Source organism: Pelobates fuscus, chromosome 1 (assembly GCF_036172605.1).
Source record: "Pelobates fuscus isolate aPelFus1 chromosome 1, aPelFus1.pri, whole genome shotgun sequence".
NCBI lineage: Eukaryota > Metazoa > Chordata > Amphibia > Anura > Pelobatidae > Pelobates > Pelobates fuscus.
The window spans coordinates 239,903,351-239,927,248 of NC_086317.1; the positions used below are offsets into that span (position 1 = coordinate 239,903,351).

The 23,898-nt window shown below is 38.4% G+C and overlaps 1 pseudogene; it reads right to left on the reverse strand.

The window, feature by feature from the left end:
* Nucleotides 1-2,139: 2,139 nt before the first annotated feature.
* LOC134611671 (antizyme inhibitor 2-like) overlaps nucleotides 2,140-23,898 on the reverse strand; it is a 65,009-nt pseudogene continuing 43,250 nt past the window's right edge.

Here is a 23,898-nt window from a genome sequence, read left to right on the forward strand (position 1 = left end):
GTTCCTTACACACATATCAGGACATCCCCTACACACTCCACCCCCTGTGAACAAACTCATTGGTGGAACATGAAGGTGGACCCTGGGACCCAGACCTTGAGCTGTGTAAAGGGCCCCAAAAAATGCAGCTGCTTCCCGACCAGTGGAGCCAGACTGCAGCTAGAGCCCATCATCATCCTCATCTGGTTGTAAGTAGGCAATCTAGCATATTAATCGTGGCACTAATCTCTAATTTACCTCACATTAAAGAAACACTATAGTCCCCAGAACCACTGCAGCTTAATGTAGTGGTTCTGGTGTCTATAGCCTGTCCCTGCAGGCCTTTTAATGTAAACACGGTGGCACTCCAGCACTGGCGTTAGTTAACATGGCAGATCATATGGGTGGGGCATTGTGATGTCACATGGGGGGGCGGCAAACTTAACTTTTGCCTAGGTCAGCAACAATCCTTGCACCGGCCCTGGCCGGGTGTCACATGACTACCCGGCGCTCAGTCTGACACTGCGCCTGCCGGACGTCCAGAGGTCCCCCTGCTATGTCAGGTAAAAGGGGGGACAAAGGTAGAAAAATAATTGGAATGGTTTAAGGGGGCTACTAATATGGATGGGGGGAGAGGTAGGTAGAAAAATAATTGGAAAGGGTTAGGGGGGCTACTAATAAGGATAGGGGGATGTAGAAAAATAATTGGAAGGGTTTATGGGGGCTACTAATATGGATGGGAGGAGGGGGGAGGTATAAAAATTATTGGAAGGGGTTAGGGGAGTACTAATATGAATGGAAGGGGTAGGGTGGGTTCTAATATGCATGGAAGGGGTAGGGGGGTTAATATGCTTGGAAGGGGTAGGTGGGGTTCTTTTGTGCATGGAAGGGGTAGGGGTGGTTCTAATATTCATGGGAGAGGTAGGGGTGGTTCTAATATTCATGGAAGGGGGTAGGTGGGGTTCTAATATAAATGGAAGGGGTAGAGACGGGTAGTAAAATGTATGAAATGCATTTCTGACAGTGTCACTGAATGGCAGTTAGGAAATGTGGTCACCCTAAGTCAGTGGCAGTATTAAACAATCTGTATATGTATACAAAAATATAAAAAGTAATCTGCAAAGTACAAAATGTTTGTGTCATATGTGTCATATGTTGTGCTAAATTTTTTTATTTTTTTTTTATAATTTTTAGAATAATGATACAGACATTTTATTTCTTACATTTGTGATGATTCTTTTTTCCTCTCTATATTCAAGGGACACTATAGTCACCAGAACCACAACAGCTAAACGTAGTAGTTCTGGTGTCTATAGCATGTCTTTGCAGGCTTTTTAATGTAAGCACTGCCATTTTGTAAAAAGGCAGTATTTACATTACTGCTGAGGAATACCTCTAGTGGACATTCAGATGGCCACTAGAGGTGCTTCCTAGTCGAGACATGAATGCCACCCTCTGAAGTATCTGCGCATGTGCGGCAAAGGTGCGCATGCGCACCAGAGAGTAATGATGCCCCTAATAGGAGGGTGACTAAAATATTTTGCGTGTGTGTTAGTGTATGTGTGTATGTGTGTGTGTCTATGTATGTGTCTGTATGTAACTGTGTGTGTCTCTGTGTATGTGTCTGTATGTGTGTGTGTGTCTATGTATGTGTGTCTGTCTGTATGTGTCTGTATTTATGTGTCTGTGTGTGTGTGTCTCTATGTATGTGTCTTTCTGTGTGTGTGTCTATGTATGTGTGTGTCTGTGTGTCTGTATGTATGTGTCTGCATGTATGTATGTGTGTCTGTGTGTATCTCTGTGTGTGTCTGTATGGGGTGGCGGTGGCGGGGGGGTTGGGTTGGGGGGATGGCGGGTGGGGATGGGGGGCCCCATGGATCAGTTTTGCACCGGGGCCCCATGGATTGTGTGTACGCTACTGACTGCACCACTTATACACACACTGCACCTGTCACACATATAAGTAAATCCATTCATGTAAGATTGTTTTATGGTTTACTACAGACAATAAGGTGGTTATTTTTTTTTTTAGATTCAGATTTAGGAATATACAAATGGCAGATTCCATGAAATTATAATATTGGAACTCTAATAGTGTATATATGTGTTTTTTTTTGTTTGTTTTTTTTTTCTTGTTGGGAATATGTTAGGAATACACACTTATCCTTTCCAGAAAATATTTATTAAGTCACACTTGGGAATTTAGATAATGCCAGCAGGAGTAAAATAATCAAGCACATGGGGTCTGCTAGTTTCCATCCACAAAACACGGTGATACGGGCAGTTTCTCTCTCGTTACAGCTTGCTCTATTCCTCTTCTCAACAGCTGTACGTCTTCCCTGTGATAGGCAGGAAATAAAATACCAACAATACATATTATTGTTATAAAGCGGTAAAGGAAGTATTGTATTCAGTATTTATTTCCTTAAAGAAAGAAAACAATATTAAAGCAGAAAAATAATGTAATATAAAAATAACGTTCTTACCAGGTTTGGCGTGACATAGCAGAGTGGATCTGCGGTGGAAGAAAGCCATTGAAAGAACAAGAGGTTGCCACTGTATAGGCTCCCATGTTGTTAAATAAAAGCCAGTCCCCAACATACAGTTCAGGCAGGTTGAGATGTTCAGCAATCCGATCTAAACCATCACAGGTTGGTCCCCAAAGGCTACTGCTATAGATGGGCTGATCTGGGGAAGGCTTCTGTAAAAAGAACACACAAAGTATGGTGATCAGCAACAGTATGCACTGTGTAACATCACAAAACACAATTCAAAATAAGAGAACAGCTATTATTGTGGCATTATTGTTGCAGCATCATCTGTTTTGATGACATTGTACTATATTTGTTTGTCTGATTTTGTATTTTGACTCATCTTTTTTTATTGCCACATGACAGAACCTTACTATTAGAAACTACTATTGAACTAGCTCTCCAGGAAACTTAATTGCATTTAAATCATATTTACTGATGGGAATGTAATAGAAAAGGGATAGGCAATTCTTAACCACCGATTTCTTTTTTTACTAGAATCATAATGCTATGTAAATAAGTGGATGAGTAGGGTAAGAGTCGCAATCAGCAGCAGTTTGAATTCAGTCTATTTTTTTTTTTCATATGGAACTAACACACAATACTTTATTTTTTGAACAAGGACTAGCCTTTGCCAACTTATCCTTAAGCATGTAGTGAAAACCATAGAAATATAAACAAACCTACACAACTTGAAGAGCAAGCAACATAATACCATATATATATATATATAAATAACCTAATCAGAACTTTACAAACAACAGAAAACAAATATATAGATCCTATTGATCAGTTTTTTTTTTTTTTGCTATAACATTTTTAGGCCTATGCAAAAATATGATAGTACATATGTCAATTATATATTACAGATAGGAAAAGAAAGTCGAGAGTTATTTTGTTGAGGTTTTCCTTACTGTTGTGTTGGTTGGTTTAATTTTTTTATAGTCAAAGAAGAACAATAACAGAAAACAAATAACCTTAGGAAGTGTTGCCTTCAACATGTTGTGTAGGAGTGGGGTTGTGTTTGTTGCAGTGTTATTCAGGGGCTTTGTTAGCGTGGTTTTATCATAGGATGTGACATGTGACATGTGTGTGGGGTGTGATCAGCATCCGTGTGTTGTGAGTTGGTAGAGGACCGTGTAGAGCAATGAAAGAGTGATTATATAGTCAGCGTTACATGTCAGAATGTCAGTCTATTTTTTATAGCAAAATCAGCCTATATAGAGGGAGATTTATACCTTGTGCAGGACAGGCTTTGGATGAGCATGATTATAGAGTTTGCAGCTGAATGATCCATAGATTCCATCGTTAACGTAATACAACACATTTTTGATAGGACCACTTTCCTCACCTTAAAAAGAGAAAAAAAGTAGATTATGTCAAAGATGTTCTACAGATATAAATCATTTTATACAACAAAAATCAAACAATCGATAACACACACACAGTACAGAAATGTGATTTGCAAATATAGTTAATTGGTGTCAAAGTTTACAAAATAATGATGTATAGATGAATGCTTTGTCCAGAGACCACTCTGCTGCTGGAAAAAATACAATAATATAAACTCTACTAAAAATACCAGAATTTCCTTATAACATATGTTTCACAGACACACATTTTGGTCTGGTCCAAATAACTCCTGTTTACTATTGCTCTAATAAGTACCGTTTCTATGGAAACTATTACTAACGTTGAAGGACACACATATCAGTCAATAGAGACAAAACAGAACTTGATACTAGGGTGCTCACTATAAATACCCTGTTTTCCTCAGCACCAAAAAAACATTTACAATGAATACCCTGTACTTTGTGCATGTGACCTGCTGTCAAGTTGGTTTATTGTTATATCTCATTGTTCCCATTTTTCTTTTTAGTAGAGATTTTATTTCATACATCAGCAGAGTGGTCTTTGAACTAAGCACTGATCTCTGCATCATTATTTTGTAAACGTCATTGATACTAATATACAATATATTTGCATAGCCAATGTATGTTCTTTTTTGGGTGTGCAGTATATATTATTGTATTATTGTTTTTGGGTGTTTTTTGTTGTATTTTGTTATTTGGGAGTTTAAGGATTACTCTTGGATACCAGCACCACTGACTCCAGGGTGCCAATCTGTTTTTATTATTTTATTTTTTGGAAATAATGTTATTCTTTTGATAAACATAATCAGTATAGTGAATGCATTAATATCTTCTCAGCCACTGGAGAAATATAGAGCACATACCATCTGATCCAGATTGTACCAACCGTACTTCTTTCTTGGCAATGATGTTAACAGCCAGAGAGAATGCAGACTCCACATAATACTTCCCTGGTTCAGCAATTATATCCACAGCAGAGCTTTCTGGGAAATACAGGTCCAGTGCAGAATTCACTACAGCTGCAAACTTATATAGAGAAACATTTTAGGCTTAGATTCTCGTAACCTAGCTGGCCCAAACCTCAAAAATGATCTTCAAACTATATTCACCTCCTCAAATTTGATTTCAGAGTTGTCTGTACCAGGAAAGCCTCCTCCGATATCCAGCAGTCTCATATTGTGCCCAAACTCTGATGCCATTTCAAAAACCGAACGGGCATCTGCGATGGACTGAGCAAATGTATTTGGATCATTGCATCCACTACCCACATGAAAACTGTGCAAAGAGAATTACAATGAGATCTAAACCTGCACTATAAATCCTACTTTGCATTAGTAGTTACTGACTGTAATTCTAAATATTGTTATTATATAGCTACATAGCTGAAAAAAACAAGTTCAGCCTTTCTCACATTTGTTCTTCTTGTTGATCCAAAAGAAAATGAAATCAACAGTTTGATGTGCTTTCCAATTTTGCAACATACTAGGAACAAATTCCTTCTTGACCCCAGAATTGCAGTCAGATCTCTCCTTGGATCAAGAACTGATACCCTGCCTATTAAAAATGATATATTAATAATACTAACAAAGTATTTAACCAGGAGAGGAACATTCAGATTACTCATCCAGTTGCAGTTTAAATATCTACACAGACTCGGATGAAAGCTCCTCTTCAGGCACAGAATTACACATCCTTATTGTTCTTATTGCAAATAAAACATTTCCTTTGCCTAGACTAAATCTCCTTTCTTCCAGTCTAGATGAGTGACCTCATGTCCTATAAATAGTCCTATTTATAAATAGATTTTCAGACAATTGTTTGTATTCGCCTTAAATATAATTGTATAATGCTATCATCTACATTAAATTTGTATCACCCATTTGAGTTTGTAGCCTCCCAATCTAACTAAAGCCCTCTGCAGTGAAGTAATATCCTGCTCACATTGCTTTACATTTTCCATAACAATTCTATCTAAGGGGTTCTGCAGATTTCATAATAATCCACATGATGGCAGTATTTCCCAACACAATCGTCACTGTTTTGTATTTTTTTAGAATACATTTAATTTTTAGATTTGTTTAGGCCCTTAACCTTAGGGTATTGAGGTTGAGGTTAGTATTGGGAATAGGGTTCAAGTTAGTGTTATTGTTAGCGGTTATGAGTTTTGTCTAGTGTAAGAGTTAAGGTAGTGTAAGGATTACTGTTTAGTGTTAGGGTAGTATAGTTAAGGGATTAGGGGTTAGGGCAAAACTGGAACATGATTCGGTGCTGTCCAGAATTAGTGAGTTACAGGCCCAGGAAGCAAGCTGAATTAAAGAGGCAGCAGAGTGAAACTCCCAATAAGGCCCCAATTAAATTTCAGCTGATGTTGTCAGCAGTTTAAAGGTTCCAGATAAGTCTTTTAACGTCTCGGATCGATTTAATAAAAAAAGATTAGGCTTATCAACTTGAATATTATCAATTGAAAAAAAAATATTGCATATCAACAATATATTTTTCACTAAAATGATCATATTAGACAATTCAATACTATTTATCAGGCATTTATCGACTTTGGAATGGGATTATCGAATTTGATAGTAAAAAAATGTTGATAAATTGGTTTTCATGCATTAAAACATGAAAACTCTACTAAACAGCATGGGCATATCAACTAGGCACTAAGCATGTGAACTAGACAGTTAACTTATTAGCTAAACAGTGGGCATGTCAATTAAAAAGTGGGCATGTCAATTAAACATTGAGTCTGTTAATTACAAAGTGGGCATATAAATTAAACAGTGGGCTTGCCAATTAATCCGTGAGCTTGTCAACTAAACAGCATTGACATGTGAATTAAACAGTGAGTTTGTCAAGTAAACAGTGAGCATATTAACTTAGCAGCAAGTGCACTTGGCGGGCATTCAACTAAACAGTGAGCAACTAGCAGCTGTTCTCTTCAATTAGCTACTCAAGCTAGCTGCTCATTATAATGTAAAAAATAATGATTGGGCAACTATTCACTCTTAATAAAATACCGGTCATGCTCAGTAATCAAAATCAATATGATGCTGAACATGGCAGGTGCAATGCATGTTAGTGATGACATTAGAATATTGCCAATTTTAGAACACTAATTAATGCAGCATTACAAATTAGGTGCAAAACAAATATAAAAACATCTATATCCACACATGTGCAACTATGAGAATCATAATGTTACAAACATTTAGAAAATAATAATGTATACAATACATTGCTTATACACACATAAAAGTAAAAATGCTAAATTTCTATTTGAAGAACGCACACATGTCACCCATCAAGATACATAATAAAATTCTCTTGAGATTGTATGACATTCTTAAGAATGACTGGGAGCCATTGTCCCAGAGGATGGTGTGGTGTGTTAAGTTGCATACATTTCCTTGCATCTGGCAATTTCCACAGGCCTGAGGATTGTGAGAGGAATTTCTCAGTCCACCTCCACCAGAATGCTGGAACATTGCCTCAGTAACCTTAAAGGATCACCAGTGTCAGGAAAACAAACCCGTTTTCCTGACACTATACAATCCTTGGGGGACCCAAAAACCCCTTCAGCTGTTTACCTTAATCCAGCTCCCTCGGCGCTTGTGTCCTCTCCTCCCCTGCCGACGTCAGCTCCTGAGTGGAGCAGAATGCGCATGCGCGGCAATGCTTTCCTATGGACGTTCTGCACGTTGGATTCGGATTTCGCATCCAGCGTTGCAGAAGCGCCTCTAGTGGCTGTCAGGAAGACAGCCACTAGAGGTTGGATTAACCCTGCTATGTAAACATAGCAGTTTCTCTGAAACTGCTATGTTTACATGTAAGGGTTAAAACCTGAGGGACCTGGCACCCAGACCACTTAGTAAGTATTGTTTAAAAATATACAGAATCGCTGAATATGTTGCTGCTTAAAAAATACAAAGAAAAACTAAAAATCAATTGGCAGTGCATGGGCAGCAGCAAGACATGGTGGATTGTGCAGGATATAGCTCGGCCTCAAACTGACTGCCTTCCAAGTGATGTTAGGACAGGTAAGTGATGCGGGCTGTCCTGATCTCTCCTCAGCCAGCAGACTGGCCACATTCACCTGAAACAGACGGAACAGGGAATGTTAGTTGTGTGCAAAGAAATGTATTTGTGGACATGTTGTAGAGAAATGGCATGTAACTTTGTCAGTGCTATCCTTTATTAACACACAGTGCATGGTTTTATGTCATTGCATGGTTTTATGTACCGTATGTCATTTGTAACTCTAGTAAAAAATAGAATGTATTGCTATCTGAAGAGTTATAGCAATGTTGATTAAATCTATATTGTGCTGCCGGTTTGATCTAGATATAAATTAACACATAACACTGGCTAAATAGGTTATGCACATGACATAGTGACCCTGATGTATGTATATGCAATTGTATGTAGTGAGATATGTAGCAGTTTAAAAAAAAAAAAAAAAAAGGCTTATAAAAGGATTCACAATGAATTATTGCAGCATGGCTGATAATGCTATAGTTCAACATACTAATGCTTGCGTGTATATATGCCAGTATGCTTGCACACCTGACAACACTGATTATATATATATATATATATATATATATATATTGCGTTGACCTATCTACCATTTGATGAGTGGATGTTAATGCGTAAGAAAACGTGTATTGGTTTATGTTAGATTGCTTTAAAATGTACAATGCCCCCTTGTATCATGGAACACGTGTTTTGTACATAATTGAAGTATATTTTATATGTGTAACTAAATCATAAACAGTTTACTTAGCAGTAATGACGCATGATGTTAGATTTGATGTGTTTTGGTTTTTTATATTGATTATTTGTGATCTATATATACACCAATAAAGCATTTAAATAATGATTTTACCGCAATCTGGTGAATGCACTAACAACAAATAGGCCTATGAATTACAAAATCTAGGTAAAAGTAGCAGCTGAAATTTTTTTCAAGGTTTGGCTACTTTGGCCTAGATGTTAAAATTCCCTTACAAATTCCATTTAATTCCTATTTTTGTGAGTAGACTTAACTAAGCTAAACAGGACTTATTTGATTTTGATAAGCATTGGCGGCTGGTAACGTTTTTAGATGGTGGTGTGCTACGCTCCACCCCTGAAATTTGATCTTGCCCTTCTCTGTAAACTTTGTCCCAAACATGTTGAATTTTGCCCCATATACCCATATTGTATCAATAATATATTAAGGTTATTACTTATAGTGTCACAGAGTAGCCCATTTGTTTTTGTTTATTATATAAATTAATATTTAATTAAAACAAATAAATGTTATGATTTAGAACCCTCATCACTTACCAGTAACACTCCAGTTTAAGTACATTATATTTCCAGCTAAATAACTGGGTGAGACTCGTTGGAAAACTAGCCAGCAAGAACTGCAGTGCTGAAGGTAAGACACTACTATTTGAGGTCACTACTAAACAGTTTAGTTTGGTTTCTATATGCAGAGTATCAGACAAAGTCCTACATGGCTGTGGATCAGTACTTACAGTGCCTGCCTGGACTGCAGTGGAGAACTGTTGGCAAGGTAAGAGGGAGTGATTCAAAGCATGGATTGAGCCAGTGGATGCATATCAGAGACTGCATTGAACACAGTACAGAGATGTATTCAAACTCTGGAGTTTTGGAGAGCTGTCAGACATTGTCTCTTCACTTTCACATTGTTCAGCAGTAGCACCTTAAAGGAACACTGTAACATTAGGAATACATATCAAGGGTGTCAAATTAAGGACTAATCTACTAAATAACTGAAAGAGCAAGTTTAAAAAGGGTCTTTTCTATGTTTAGCTTTCATCTGTTTAGTAGATAGCTCCCTAGTTTGGTATCCGATGCTTACGTGTGATTGCTATTATTTTGCTGTTCCGGTTACTTAATAGATACGTCCCTATTTTGCTATTCTTAAGAAAAAAAATGGATCCAAAAAAATGTTGGATCATTTAGTTCAGAAAACGTTTGTGTTTGGGTATTTTAGATGTCGAATTTGGAATTTGTAAGCTTCTGTGTTCTGGAATTCTGGCAAAATTCAGCTGAAATTCAATTAGTAGGAAAACAAATGCACATGTCTAATAAATTGTGTGCTTATATATTTTACATTTAAAAATCTATTCACTTTAAAGGGAATAGAGGTGAATTTGCAAGCAAATTCCAAGGAAATGGCAACATCTAAACACAAATAGCTGAGCTGGAAAAATCTCCTATTTAGCTGGTTTTCTAGACCAGCTACTTTGGCTTAGGTTTTGCAATTCACTTGGAATTCTCTTGCAAATTCAATTCAATTTAACTTTTTACTGAACAGACAGTTTAATTTCCAACATGTTTGTAGCTATTGTTCAGCGCTGTACAATATGTTGGCACTAAATAAATCGTAATTGTACAGTGATATTTGGAGCATGGCATTGTACCTGTGTAGCTTATACTCCAACTGCAGCCACGATTTCCCTCATTTTCTCCCAGGTAGAGTACTTCATCGATGCAAAAATAGGACTCCATGCACTCTCACAACAGCCACCAGTGTGCAGTTCTCTTCAAAGGAAAACTTGGGTCCTGGCTGTTAGGTTAGATTGACTCCTGGATGATGTTCTTCCTTTTCAGAGGATCTTGAACATTGTGGAGAGATGTGCCTCCTGTTCTGTCCTTGCCGGTGCCCTGCCACATTGCTGTGTTTATCCCGTGTGTCACTCGAACTCCACTCCCTCCCTGTTAAATCCTCCCTAACACTCTCACCAGAAGATACTGATAGCTTTAAAGGTGACATTGCAGGATTAGAGTTATGTAGTGTGCACAAGAGTTACCTGATGCTATAGTGGCTGCAGTATATCTAAATTTCATTGGTCAGAGAATATCTGCAGATAATATTTGAAATTCATTGATCAGGTCCTCAGAGTAATGACATATGTGCGTTTAACCCCTTAAGGCAGGCTTCCTCAAACTACAGCCCTCTAGATGTTGCTGAACTACAACTCCCATGATTCTATGAATGACATAGATAGGCTGAGAATCATGGGACTTGTAGTTCAGCAACATCTGGAGGGCTGGAGTTTTGGGGAAGCCTGCCTTAAGGACTGAGCCAAATGTACACGTTTTGAAAAAATAAAACTTGACTATATGTCTGTTCAACCGTAATTCACCTCTTTCATATTAAGTGCACCCACACTTATTATATATAATTTGGTCAAATACAGCATGTTGCATTTTTCAGTTTTTTTTACATTGAAATTCGCCAGATTGGTTACTTTGCCTTTGAGAGAGTATGGTAGCCCAGGAATGAGAATTGCCCCGGTATGGCATACCATTTGCAATAGTAGACAACCCAAGGTATTACAAATGGGGTATGTCCAGTCTTTTTTAGTAGTCACTTAGTCACAAACACTGGCCAAAGTTAGCGTTAAAATTTGTGTGAAAAATGCAAAAAACTAATTTTATATATATATATATATATATATATATTATTAAAATGCACTTAGTGTATTTGTATGTATGTGTAAGTGTGTGTATATATATATATATATATATATATATAAATATGTAAGTGTGTGTGTATATATATATATATATATATATATATATATATATATATATAATCTAATTATATATTATTTTATTTTAAACTATTTTAAAACTTTATTTTACTTTATTACAGGCAGCAGGTGGACTACCTGTCAATCCAGGGACGTACTATGCTGCCCGCCGGCATTTAGAGTCGGATACCCAAGGCTGGCATAGCATGCCCGCCATCCTTAAGGGGTTAAATATGTGTTTACAGTATTATGTATCGGCTGTAGTTGAACTTTATCGACTGTGACCAATAAATTTCGACTGTGACTTTTAACATTCGACAGACCTCGACGTCCTATGCACTTATTTGCTTGCTGGCAATCGCGATTGGGGGACTTGCCTGGCATCCCAGGCAGTCTCCCTGCTGCCGATCCGGCCCTCCTGGGCCATGTGATCGCGAGGTCCTATAACATATATATACACTGAACAAAATTATAAACGCAACACTTTTGTTTTTGCCCCCATTTTTCATGAGGTTACGATGACAAACTGCAGTCAGGTCGAGACCCTGATGAGGACGACAAGCATGCAGATGAGCTTCTCTGAGATGGTTTCTGACAGTTTGTGCAGAAATTCTTTGGTTATGCAAACCGATTGTTGCAGCAGCTGTCCGGTTGGCTGGTCTCAGACGATCTTGGAGGTGAAAATCACAGTGAGAGCACGCAAGCGTCCATAGGAAAGCATTGTAAATGCTTTCCTATGCGACCGGCTGAATGCGCGCGCAGCTCTTGCCGCGCGTGCGCATTCAGCCGACGGGGCGGAATGGAGGAGGATCGGAGGCAGCACTGGAAAAAGGTAAGTTTTACCCCTTTTCCCCTTTCCAGAGTCGGGCGGTAGGGGGACCCTGAGGGTGGGGGCACCCTCAGGGCACTATAGTGCCAGGAAAACGAGTATGTTTTCCTGGCACTATAGTGGTCCTTTAAGGCACACCTGTGCAATAGTCATGCTGTCTAATCCGCATCTTGAAATCCCACACCTGTGAGGTAGATGGATTATCTCAGCAAAGAAGAAGTGCTCCCTAACACAGATTTAGACAGATTTGTGAACTATATTTGAGAGAAATAGGCCTTTTGTGTACAAAGAAAAAGTCTTAGATCTTAGAGTTCAGCTCATGAAAAATGGGGGTAAAAACAAATGTTGCATTTATAATTTTGTTCAGTGTATATATATATCTCCCGAGGGTTCTATCTATTTCAGGACTGATGGGATACACAGCAGGCTGAAATCAAAGTTGCCTTGAGTGATGATGTTAAATGGTAAGCTCTGCGTCACAGCAGTGAATGAGTTAAACACAAAAGAACATCTTAGAGGGACACTAAAATACATTATATGTGATTATCAGTCTTGTTACTTCCTGGTTTGGTTTACTCAGTGGAGCTAAACTCAAGAGACAAGCAATTGCTCAGAAATACTTCAAATTGAGATGCATTGGGAAGTCTGTGATAGGACAGACAGAAAATTGGGACATAGTTAGAAGGGGAGGGCTTGTAAATGCAGCAGAAAAGAGAACTGCCGCTTGTGCAAGCTTTTGTTGGATATACCCTCAATAAAAAAGCATAATTAAATGTATGCATATTTTCATTTGGGGTATATCTACTAAACAGTGATATTTATTATTTTTGTATTTGGGCAGTAGGGTGTCCCTTTAAAGCATATCAAACATCAATACAAAGGCAAAATGCCAGAGAGATTAGTTAAAAAGAAATACACATATAAATAAAGTGCACGTGTCTCTAAAATGAACAATTCACATCATGGAAATTAACTTTAGCATAGCCAACTTAGAGTTTGGCTATTTTGAACTTAAATGTGAAATGTACATTGAATACTTAAAATAGCCCTGTAAATGTTTAGTTTCTCTTATTACACAGTCAGGGTTATTAACTAAAGTGAGAAATCAAAGTAAATGTCAAATGTAAGGTCAAAATAGATTAAATAGAAAAAAAAATCTATAATTCAGTTATGTTTCCAGTTTATTATTTAGCTTTATATTTGAAAATTACTATTAATTCACTTTGATTTCCCACTTTAGGGAATAACCTTGAGTGACTTTATGTCCAATTTTTTCAAAAAAATGTTACCTGTTCTGTTAATTGCCTGCTACAGCCTGCAGCTGCCTCATGTGTGTGCTTAACCCCTTAAGGACCAAACTTCTGTAATAAAGGGGAATCATGACATGTCACACATGTCATGTGTCCTTAAGGGGTTAAACGTGAATTAACCCATTAACGCCGTTACAGCGTTCTATGCCGTCCCGCTTTGATTGGGCTTTAAAGCCGTTGCGGCGGCATAGAAAGCCGTAACGGCTGAAGCCCCTGGAGCACCCGGGATACTTACCTACCCGGCGCTCTGCTTCGGGAGGATTGCCTCACAGCCCAGGCAGCCCTCCCACAGGAACAAAAGCCCCCGGGGGCCATATGATCGCTCTCAAAGAGCGATCACATGGCCCCCTATAGCTGGCTGTGGATCTGCCAGCAGGGGGACTGTCTAAAATGTCAGACAGTCCCCCTGCTGATGGGAAGTAGTAAAAAAAATTATTAACCCCTTCAGGACCGCTGACGGTTCAGGACCGTCATCGGTAAAATGTGCGTTTGGACCGCTGACGGTCCTGAACCGTCATAGCGAAAAACGGGCTGCGGGAAGCGATCAAAGATCGCTCCCGCCAGTATAACGCTGTTACTATCTGCCAGACATCCCAGGCAGATAGTAACAGCCAATTGCAGCATGTGAGCGATCCGCGATCGCTCACAATTGGCTGCTGTCAAAGTGGGTGTTACAAACACTCACTTTGACAGTGATCTCTGCCCCTCTCTCCTCTGTAGCGTTTTGTGAGGCGAGAGAGACAGAGATCGTGTTAGTTTGTTGCAGCAGAAGTGTTCCAGAGCTTTATACAGTATCTAAAGTGAATAAAAAAAATCTGTTTTAACCCCTTCCCTGCCAGATCTGTTACAGCAGTGCATTTGTAGTGTCTGTGTTTTGTTTTTTGCCCTTAAAGGGTTACATTTGTTTTAAAAATCTGTGTCTTGGTCTGTCTTGGTCAGTCAGTTTCGTTCCCCCAAATCTCCATTAGATTTTTGTGACAGGAGTTAGTTTAGGGATTGCTGTTTAGTCTGTTTTAGTAAAAAAAAAAATTATAAAAAAAAATTATACATTTTTTTTGTGTGTTTGTAATTTGTTTTAGTCATGTGTAAAACATGCAGCGTATGTATAACTTGCAGGAGGCATATGCCTTATTGGCGTCAGACTCTGACGCCACTGACACTGCGTCAGATTTTGACCCAGGTCAGTTTTCTGACACGTCTAGTCAAGACGACATGTCATCTGTGTGTGAGCCGGCTGAAGAAAGAAGCTGTGCTTTCTCTGCTACGCCGAATGTGGAGGAGGACTGGGTACCTCCACAGTTAGCCGAGCCCAACGTCCCCCCTTTTAGTGCCAACGCAGGCATTAATGTTAATGTGGATGGCTTCTCCCCAAGGCAGTATGTAGAACTATTTTTAGGGGATACCATCTGGCAGTGGCGTACTAAGGGGGGGGGGGCGGCCCGCCCTGGGTGCCACTGACTAGGGGGGGTGCCATGACGTCCAGTGTCATGTGTCAACCCCCCATCATTACGCTGCGGCGGTTGCGCACAGCCGCAGCACCTTTGCGCCCGGCGGGACTTAATTCAAGGAGAAGGGGGAGGAGTGTTGCGGGCCGCAACGTCGCGCAACATGATGACGTCGTGCGCAGCCCGTCAGCCCGCCTTCATGGATATTCAGGCGGTCAAGGCATCATCAAAATGTGAGTAGTCATTTTATGTGATGGGGCTAAATTAATTAAAGGGGGGGTGGATAATGGATTAATTAAAGAAGGGGAGGGAGGTTTAATTAAAGGGGTGAGGATTAATTAAGGGGGGTGTATTAATTAATGGCGGTGAGTATTAATTAATGGGGGTGAGTATTAATTAAGGGGGTGTGGATTAATTAAGGGGGGTGTGAGGATTAATTAAGGGTGTGTGGATTAATTAAGGGGGCTGTATTAAGGGGGGTGTATTAATTAAGGGGGGGTGTATTAATTAATGGGGGTGAGTATTAATTAAGGGGGTGTGGATTAATTAAGGGGGGTGTGAGGATTAATTAAGGGGGTGTATTAATTAAGGGGGGGGTGGATTAATTAAGGGGGCTGTATTAATTAATGGGGGTGAGTATTAATTAAGGGGGTGTATTAAGGGGGTGTGGATTAATTAAGGGGGGTGTGAGGATTAATTAAGGGGGTGTATTAATTAAGGGGTGTGTGGATTAATTAAGGGGGTGTATTAATTAAGGGGGGAGTGTATTAATTAATGGGGGTGAGTATTAATTAAGGGGGTGTATTAAGGGGGTGTGGATTAATTAAGGGGGGTGTGAGGATTAATTAAGGGGGTGTATTAATTAAGGGGGAGTGAGGATTAATTAAGGGGGTGTATTAATTTAGGGGGGTGTATTAATTAAGGGGGTGTATTAATTAAGGGGGGTGTGGATTAATTAAGGGGGGTGTATTAATTAAGGGGGAGTGAGGATTAATTAAGGGGGGTGTATTAATTAATGGGGTGAGTATTAATTAAGGGGGTGTATTAAGGGTGTGTGGATTAATTAAGGGGCGTGTGAGGATTAATTAAGGGGGTGAATTAATTAAGGGGGGTGTGGATTAATTAAGGGGGTTGTATTAATTAAGGGGGAGTGAGGATTAATTAAGGGGGGTGTATTAATTAAGGGGCAGTGAGGATTAATTAAGGGGGTGTATTAATTAAGGGGGGGTGTGGATTAATTAAGGGGGGTGTATTAATTAAGGGGGGGTGTGGATTAATTAAGGGGAGTGTATTAATTAAGGGGAGTGAGGATTAATTAAGGGGTGTATTAATTAAGGGGCAGTGAGGATTAATCAAGGGGGGTGGATTCATTAAGGGGGTGTGGATTAATTAAGGGGGGTGTATTAATTAAGGGGGGTGTATTAAGGGGTGTGTGGATTAATTAAGGGGGTGTGGATTAATTAAGGGGGGTGTATTAATTAAGGGGGGGTGTGGATTAATTAAAGGGGGCTGTGGATTAAAGAATTAAAGGGGAGGTTTAAATAATGGGGGTGCAGGTTTTTTTTTATTAAGGGGGTTGCAGTATTCTATTTATTAAGGGAGGATGTGCACTGCAGATTTTTGTTTTTTTGTTAAGGGGGTGTGCAGGGTTTTTATAAGGGGTGTGTGCAGGTTTTTTGTTATTAAGAGGGGTTGTGCACGTTTTTGTTTTTTATTAAGGGGGTGTGCAGGGTTTTTTATTAAGGGGGTGTGCAGGATTTTTATGTGTAGGGAGTGAATGACATTTATGTGATTGGGGTGCAGGGTTTTTATGTGTAGGGAGTGTATGAAATTTATGTGATCGGGGTGCAGGGTTTTTATATGAAGGGCGAGACAAGGGGCTTTGTAGAAAGGGGCAGGGCAGGAGTTTTCTAGAAGGTTCTCACCAGCCCCTTTCTACAAAAGCACTGGTCTTCCCCCTTCTACAAAACTGGCGCATTTTACAAATTTTACAAGCAGTTTATAAATGTGTTCAATAAGTATTATTGAAAACATTGAAAAAAATGTGGGTGTTTTCTTACATTTTTATTATGGGGGGGTGCCACACTCAGGGTCCGCCCCGGGTGCCAAATGCTCTAGGTACGCCCCTGCCATCTGGGAGGAGATTGCTTCCAAGACTAACTTGTATGCTACCCAATGTATTGATAACAATCCAGGTAGCTATACAGTCAGGGAGCATGATTGGCATCCCACAGATGTCCCAGAGCTTAACAAATTCTGGGCTCTTACAATGCTCATGGGGATTATAAAGAAGCCATCGATTCGCTCATACTGGAGCACCAACCCAATAATGTCTAGTCCAGTATTCTCCCAAACCATGCCTAGAGCCAGATACGAGTTACTGCTGAGATTTTTAAATTTCAGTGACAATACCCTCTGTCACCCTAGAGATCACCCCCAATACGATAGGCTTTATAAAATACGCCCACTGATAGACCATTTTCAGGACAAATTTTCGAATGTTTATACCCCCCAACAAAATTTATCCATAGATGAATCTCTAATGAAATACAAAGGGAGGTTAGGGTTCAGACAATACATCCCCTCAAAGCGCTCTAGGTATGGCATAAAACTCTACAAACTGTGCGAGAGCGAAAGTGGATACACATTTGCCTTTTGTGTATATGAGGGGAAAGATGGTCAACTGGACCCTCCTGGCTGTCCTGACTCCCTGGGGACAAGTGGGAAACTTGTATGGGACCTACTAAACCCCTTGTTTAATAAAGGTTACCACCTTTATGTGGATAATTTTTATAGTAGTGTCCGTCTGTTTAAAACACTTTATGGTTTACAGAAACTGGCCTGCGGCACTGCCAGAAAAAATTCCAAAGACTTTCCACGATCTCTCATAGATGCAAAATTAAAAAAAAGGTGAATGTAAAGCACTTCGCAAAGCTGAAGTGCTTGCACTAAAATTTAGGGACAGGAAGGATGTCCACATGCTCACCACCATCCATGACGAACGCATGTCCGACGTCTCTGTCCGGGGCAGAGTAGAGTCCAAACCGGTTTGCATCAGGGCGTATAATAAGTAGGTGGGGGGTGTTGATTTGGCTGATCAGCTGATGCAGCCATATCTTATTTTACGAAAAACCAAAGCATGGTATAAAAAGGTGGCTATCTGATGCAAATAGAAACCCACAACTAATTTTTGCTTTTTAAAAAAAATCATCCAGGAAAAACCACCTTTCTCCAATTTCAGTTGAAAATAATTTCTTTAACAATTTATGGAGATGGACAAGTTCCAACAACGGTGCAAGCTGAGTCCAGACATTTTATTTTTAAGTTACCGCCAACTGCTAGAAACCTCCCCTCCCCCCCCCCCCCCAGAAACGTTGCCGGGTCTGTTTTAAAAACGGGAAAAGGACAGACACCCCTTTTCACTGTCCTGATTGCCCTTCAAAACCAGGACTGTGTGTAGGAACATTTTTCAAGCTGTACCACACAGAACAGTTGTAAGAAGTGTTCCTGAATTTTTATTTTATTTTTTGTTTCTTTGTAAAGCAGCCATTTTTTGTTAGTCAGTTTCCTTCCCCCAAATCTCCAGTTAGATTCTATTTGCAGGAGTCAGTTTAAAGATTGCTGCTAAATGTACATTTGCTACCTGCACATTTGGCCTAACAAGTTTTCTGGCAGTAACACATAACCAGCTGGCCAAAACCAGATGACGTGTGCATAAAAACCAGAATAAAAAAATTACCACTACACTTTCTTTGGGGGGCAAAATGGTTGGGGGAAAGACGTCAAAACACCCCATCCTCTATAACCTTTGATGTCTACTTTATAAAAATATATACTATATATACTGTCATGATGGTAACATTAACTGGGGGGTGCAAAAATATGTCAAACTGAAGATAGACCAAGCATACCTATATATCAAGTTGAAAAACTGACATGTACAAGTTCTGATTGTTGCCTTTTGGCCCCCAAACAACCCAGCAACCCTATACATGGGGGGGTATCACTGTACTCTAGAGATGTTTCTGAACATATTGGGCAGTGTTTGGCAGTGACACATAACAGGATCTGTTAATTCATGCCTAAAGTACAATGTGTGTGGGGAAAAAAATGAAAAAAATTAACTAACTCAATGTTTGACAAAGCCTGGTGGTAGAATTAGTGCATGGAAAGTGTAAAAATACCACCATGTGAAATATCCTAGGGTGTCTACTTTTCAAAAATATATGGTTTGATGGGGGTAAACTACATTGGCCGGCTTCAAAAATGTCCCAAATAGGACATGCATGCAGGTTGACTACATGTCAAAATTCCAAGCTGGGAAACTGATATGCGCACCTGCAAAATGTGGCCTCTTAGCCCCCAAACAACCCAACACACCTATACATGGGGGGTATCCCTGTACTCGGGAGATGTTGCTGAACACATATTGGGGTGTTGTTTGGCAGTGACACATAGCAGGATCTGTTAATTCATGCCTAAAGTACAATGTGTGTGAAAAAAACTGAAAACAATTTACTAACTCAATGTTTGACAAAGCCTGGTGGCAGAATTAATGCATGGAAAGTGTAAAAATACCACCATGTGAAATACCATAGGGTGTCTACTTTTCAAAAATATATGGTTTGATGGGGGTAAAATACATTGGCCGGCTTCAAAAATGTCCCAAATAGGACATGCATGCAGGTTGACTACATGTCAAAATTCCAAGCTGGGAAACTGATATGCGCACCTGCAAAATGTGGCCTTTTAGCCCCCAAACAACCCAACACACCTATACATGGGGGGTATCCCTGTACTCGGGAGATGTTGTTGAACACATATTGGGGTGTTGTTTGGCAGTGACACATAACAGGATCTGTTAATTCATGCCTAAAGTACAATGTGTGTGAAAAAAACTGAAAAATATTTACTAACTCAATGTTTGACAAAGCCTGGTGGTAGAATTAGTGCATGGAAAGTGTTAAAATACCACCATGTGAAATACCCTAGGGTGTCTACGTTTCAAAAATATATGGTTTTATGTGGGTAAAATACATTGGCCGGCTTCAAAAATGTCCCAAATAGGACATGCATGCAGGTTGACTACATGTCAAATTTCCAAGCTGGGAAACTGATATGCGCACCTGCCAAATGTGGCCTTTTAGCACCCCGACAACCCGACACACCTATACATGGGGGGTATCCCTGTACTCAGGAGATGTTGCTGAACACATATTGGGGTGTTGTTTGGTAGTGACACCTAACAGAATCTGTGAATTTATATCTGAATTGCAATTTATGTGAAGAAAATAAACAAAAAATAAACTACCTTTGCAAAGTTTGACAAAGGTTTGTGGTAAAATGGCTGCATAGAAAGTATCAAAATATTCTTAGATGAATACCCTGGGTTATCTAGTTTAAGAAAAATATATACATGTTGGGTGTTTTTTTTTTGGAGATTTATGACATAACAGTGTTACAATGTCACTATTGATACATTTGAAAAATGTACATTTTGAAACAGCAATTTCCTACTTGTACCTATAGCCCTATAACTTGCAAATAAAAGCAAAAAAACACATAAACATTGGGTGTTTTTAAACTCAGGAGAACATTTTGAATCTATTTAGCAGTTTGTTTCATTCGATTTTGTAGATGAGTAAAAGATTTTTTAAGTAAAACGTTTTTTTAATTTTTCACCATATTTTATTATTATTTTTTAATTAAATTATATGACATGATAAAAATAATAGTATGTAAAGAAAGCCCTTTTTGTCCTGAAAACACAATATATAATTTGTATGGGAACAGTAAATGAGAGAGCGGAAAATTACAGTTAAACACAAACACCTCAAAAGTGTTAAAATAGCTCTGGTCCTTAACGTACAAACATCACAAAAATAGTCCGGTCCTGAAGGGGTTAAACATGTTTAAAATAAAATAGAAATATATTTATATATATATAATATATGTATATATAATAAATATACATATTATATATATGTAACGTCATACAAAGTGTATTTTAATATTGATATAAGTACATATATCAGTATTAAAATACACTTAGAATGACGTTACATATATATAATATATATCTATTATATATATATAATAGATATATACACATATATTATATATACTGTATATACTCGAGTATAAGCCGACCCGAATATAAGCCGAGGCCCCTAATTTTACCCCCCACAACTGGGAAAACGTATTGATTTGAGTATAAGACTAGGGTGGGAAATGCAGCAGCTACTGGTAAATTTCTAAATAAAATTAGATCCTAAAAAAATTATATTAATTGAATATTTATTTACAGTGTGTGTATATAATGAATGCAGTGTGTGTGTATGAATGCAGTGTGTGTGTATGAATGCAGTGTGTGTGTATGAATGCAGTGTGTGTGTATGAATGCAGTGTGTGTGTATGAATGCAGTGTGTGTGTATGAATGCAGTGTGTGTGTATGAATGCAGTGTGTGTGTATGAATGCAGTGTGTGTGTATGAATGCAGTGTGTGTATGAATGCAGTGTGTGTGTATGAGTGCAGTGTGTGTGTGTGTGATGCAGTGTGTGTTTGTGTATGTGTTGCAGAGCCTTGGTGGGGGGTGGGCATTTTTATTATTTTTTTTATTATTATTTTAATAATTGTTTTTTGTTATATTATTTTTTTATTATTATTTTTTAAATATTATTATTTTTCGTCCCCCCTCCCTGCTTGATACATGGCAGGGAGGGGGTCTCTCACTCCCTGGTGGTCCAGTGGCATTGGAAGTTCAGTGGAGGGGGGCTGGCAGGAAGCTCTTACTTACCTCTCCTGCAGCTCCTGTCAGCTCCTTTCTCCTCCGCGCCGGTCCGGTCAGCTCCCTTTGCAAGTCCCAGTGTAAGTCTCGCGGCCGTACTATGACCCCGCGGCTCTCGCGAGACTTACACTGGGAGCTGACAGGGGAGCTGACCGGACCAGCGTGGAGGATAAAGGAGCTGACAGGAGCTGCAGGAGAGGTAGGTAAACGCCTCCTACACAGCCCCATTATCTGTATTATGGCAATGTAAATTGTCATAATACAGACATTGACTCGAGTATAAGTCGAGTTGGGGTTTTTCAGCACAAAAAATGTGCTGAAAAACACGATTTGTACTCGAGTATATACGGTATATAAATACGTATAATTACAATAATGAATAAATTAAATAATAAAATTAATAAATAAAATATTGAAACAAAATTTTATATAAATTATATATTCATAAGTAATTTCATTCTAACTGTATTTTGTTATTAATATATATATATATATATTGGTAACAAAATACACTTAGAATGACATTCTATATATATCTATCTATATATAAAATGCAAATAACCGCAAATATATATATAGAGAGAGAGAGAGATAGATAAATACATATAATTACATAAAAGATTACATTACCGTAGTTATACACGTAGAATTTAAATACCTATAAATGCATATATATTACAATTCTACATGTATATTTAAGTGATCTTTTAACATAATTAGGTGATTTGATTAATTAAAATTTGATTGACATGCCTGACAACACAGGGAGAAAGTGCAGAGAATTTAATTCGCAAGCACTATATTTGACCCTGTAACTCTCCAAGACACCATAAAACCTGTACATGAGGGGTACTGTTTTACTCGGGAGACTTCGCTGAACTCAAATATTAGTGTTTCAAACTGCTAAATTGTATTACAATGATGATATTTTAAGTAAAAGTGAAGTTTTTTGCATTTTTTACAAACAAACGGCACTTTTATGGACTATATTATTCTTGTAATATGTTTTACTGTTTTAAAACACTAATATTTGTATTTAGTGAAGTCTCCTGAGAATAACAGTAGCCCCCATGTGCAGGTTACATATAAGTCACATATAAGTCACATATAAGGCTTGCATTTCATTTTTTTGACATTGAAATTTGCCAAATTGGTTATGTTGCCTTTGAGAGCGTATGGTAGCCCAGGAATGAGAATTACCCCCATGATGGCATACCATTTGCAAAAGTAGACAACCCAAGGTATTGCAAGTGGGGTATGTCCAGTCTTTCTTAGTAGCCACTTAGTCACAAACACTGGCCAAATATTCATTTTTTGCTTTTTTCAAACAAAAACAAATATTTATATTTATGGCTAAATTTGGCCAGTGTTTGTGACTAAGTGGCTACTAAAAAAGACTACACATACCCCACTTTCAATACCTTTGGTTGTCTACTTTTTCAAATGGTATGCCATTATGGGGTAATTCTCATTCCTAGGCTACCACACTGTCTCAAAGGTAACATTACTAATCTGGCAAATTTCCATTTGAAAATGGAATGTTCTATATTTGACCCTGTAACTTTCCAAAACACCATAAAACCTGTTGTACTCGTGAGATATCGCTGATTACAAATATGTGCATTTTTTTGCAGTAAAACCGTATTATGACATTATGACAGTATTATGACATTCACAGCTAAAATGTCAGATGGAAATACAAATTAAAAAAAAATCTTATTTTCTCACATTTGTTAAAATTTTATTCATAATAAATTATGTTCCATATATGAATAGTTAATGATAATTTAAAGCTCCTGAACAAAATGATATATAATAAGTGTGGGTGCATATAATATGAAAGAGGGGAACTACGGGTGAACAGACATGTAGTGCAAATTCCAGTTTTTGTTTACGTTTTGTTTTGATCAGAACGTGCACTATTGACTCTGTCCTGAAGGGGTTAACAGAGCAAGAGATAAGAATATAAAAAGTAAACTAAGCACATTGTGCTTCAAAAAAATGTAGGTGTTTATTTTTTTTTTCATGGGCGTTGTGTGAATCACAGTGAGGGGAGGTTGCATAAAAAAAAAACAGTTTTATTTATTAAAGT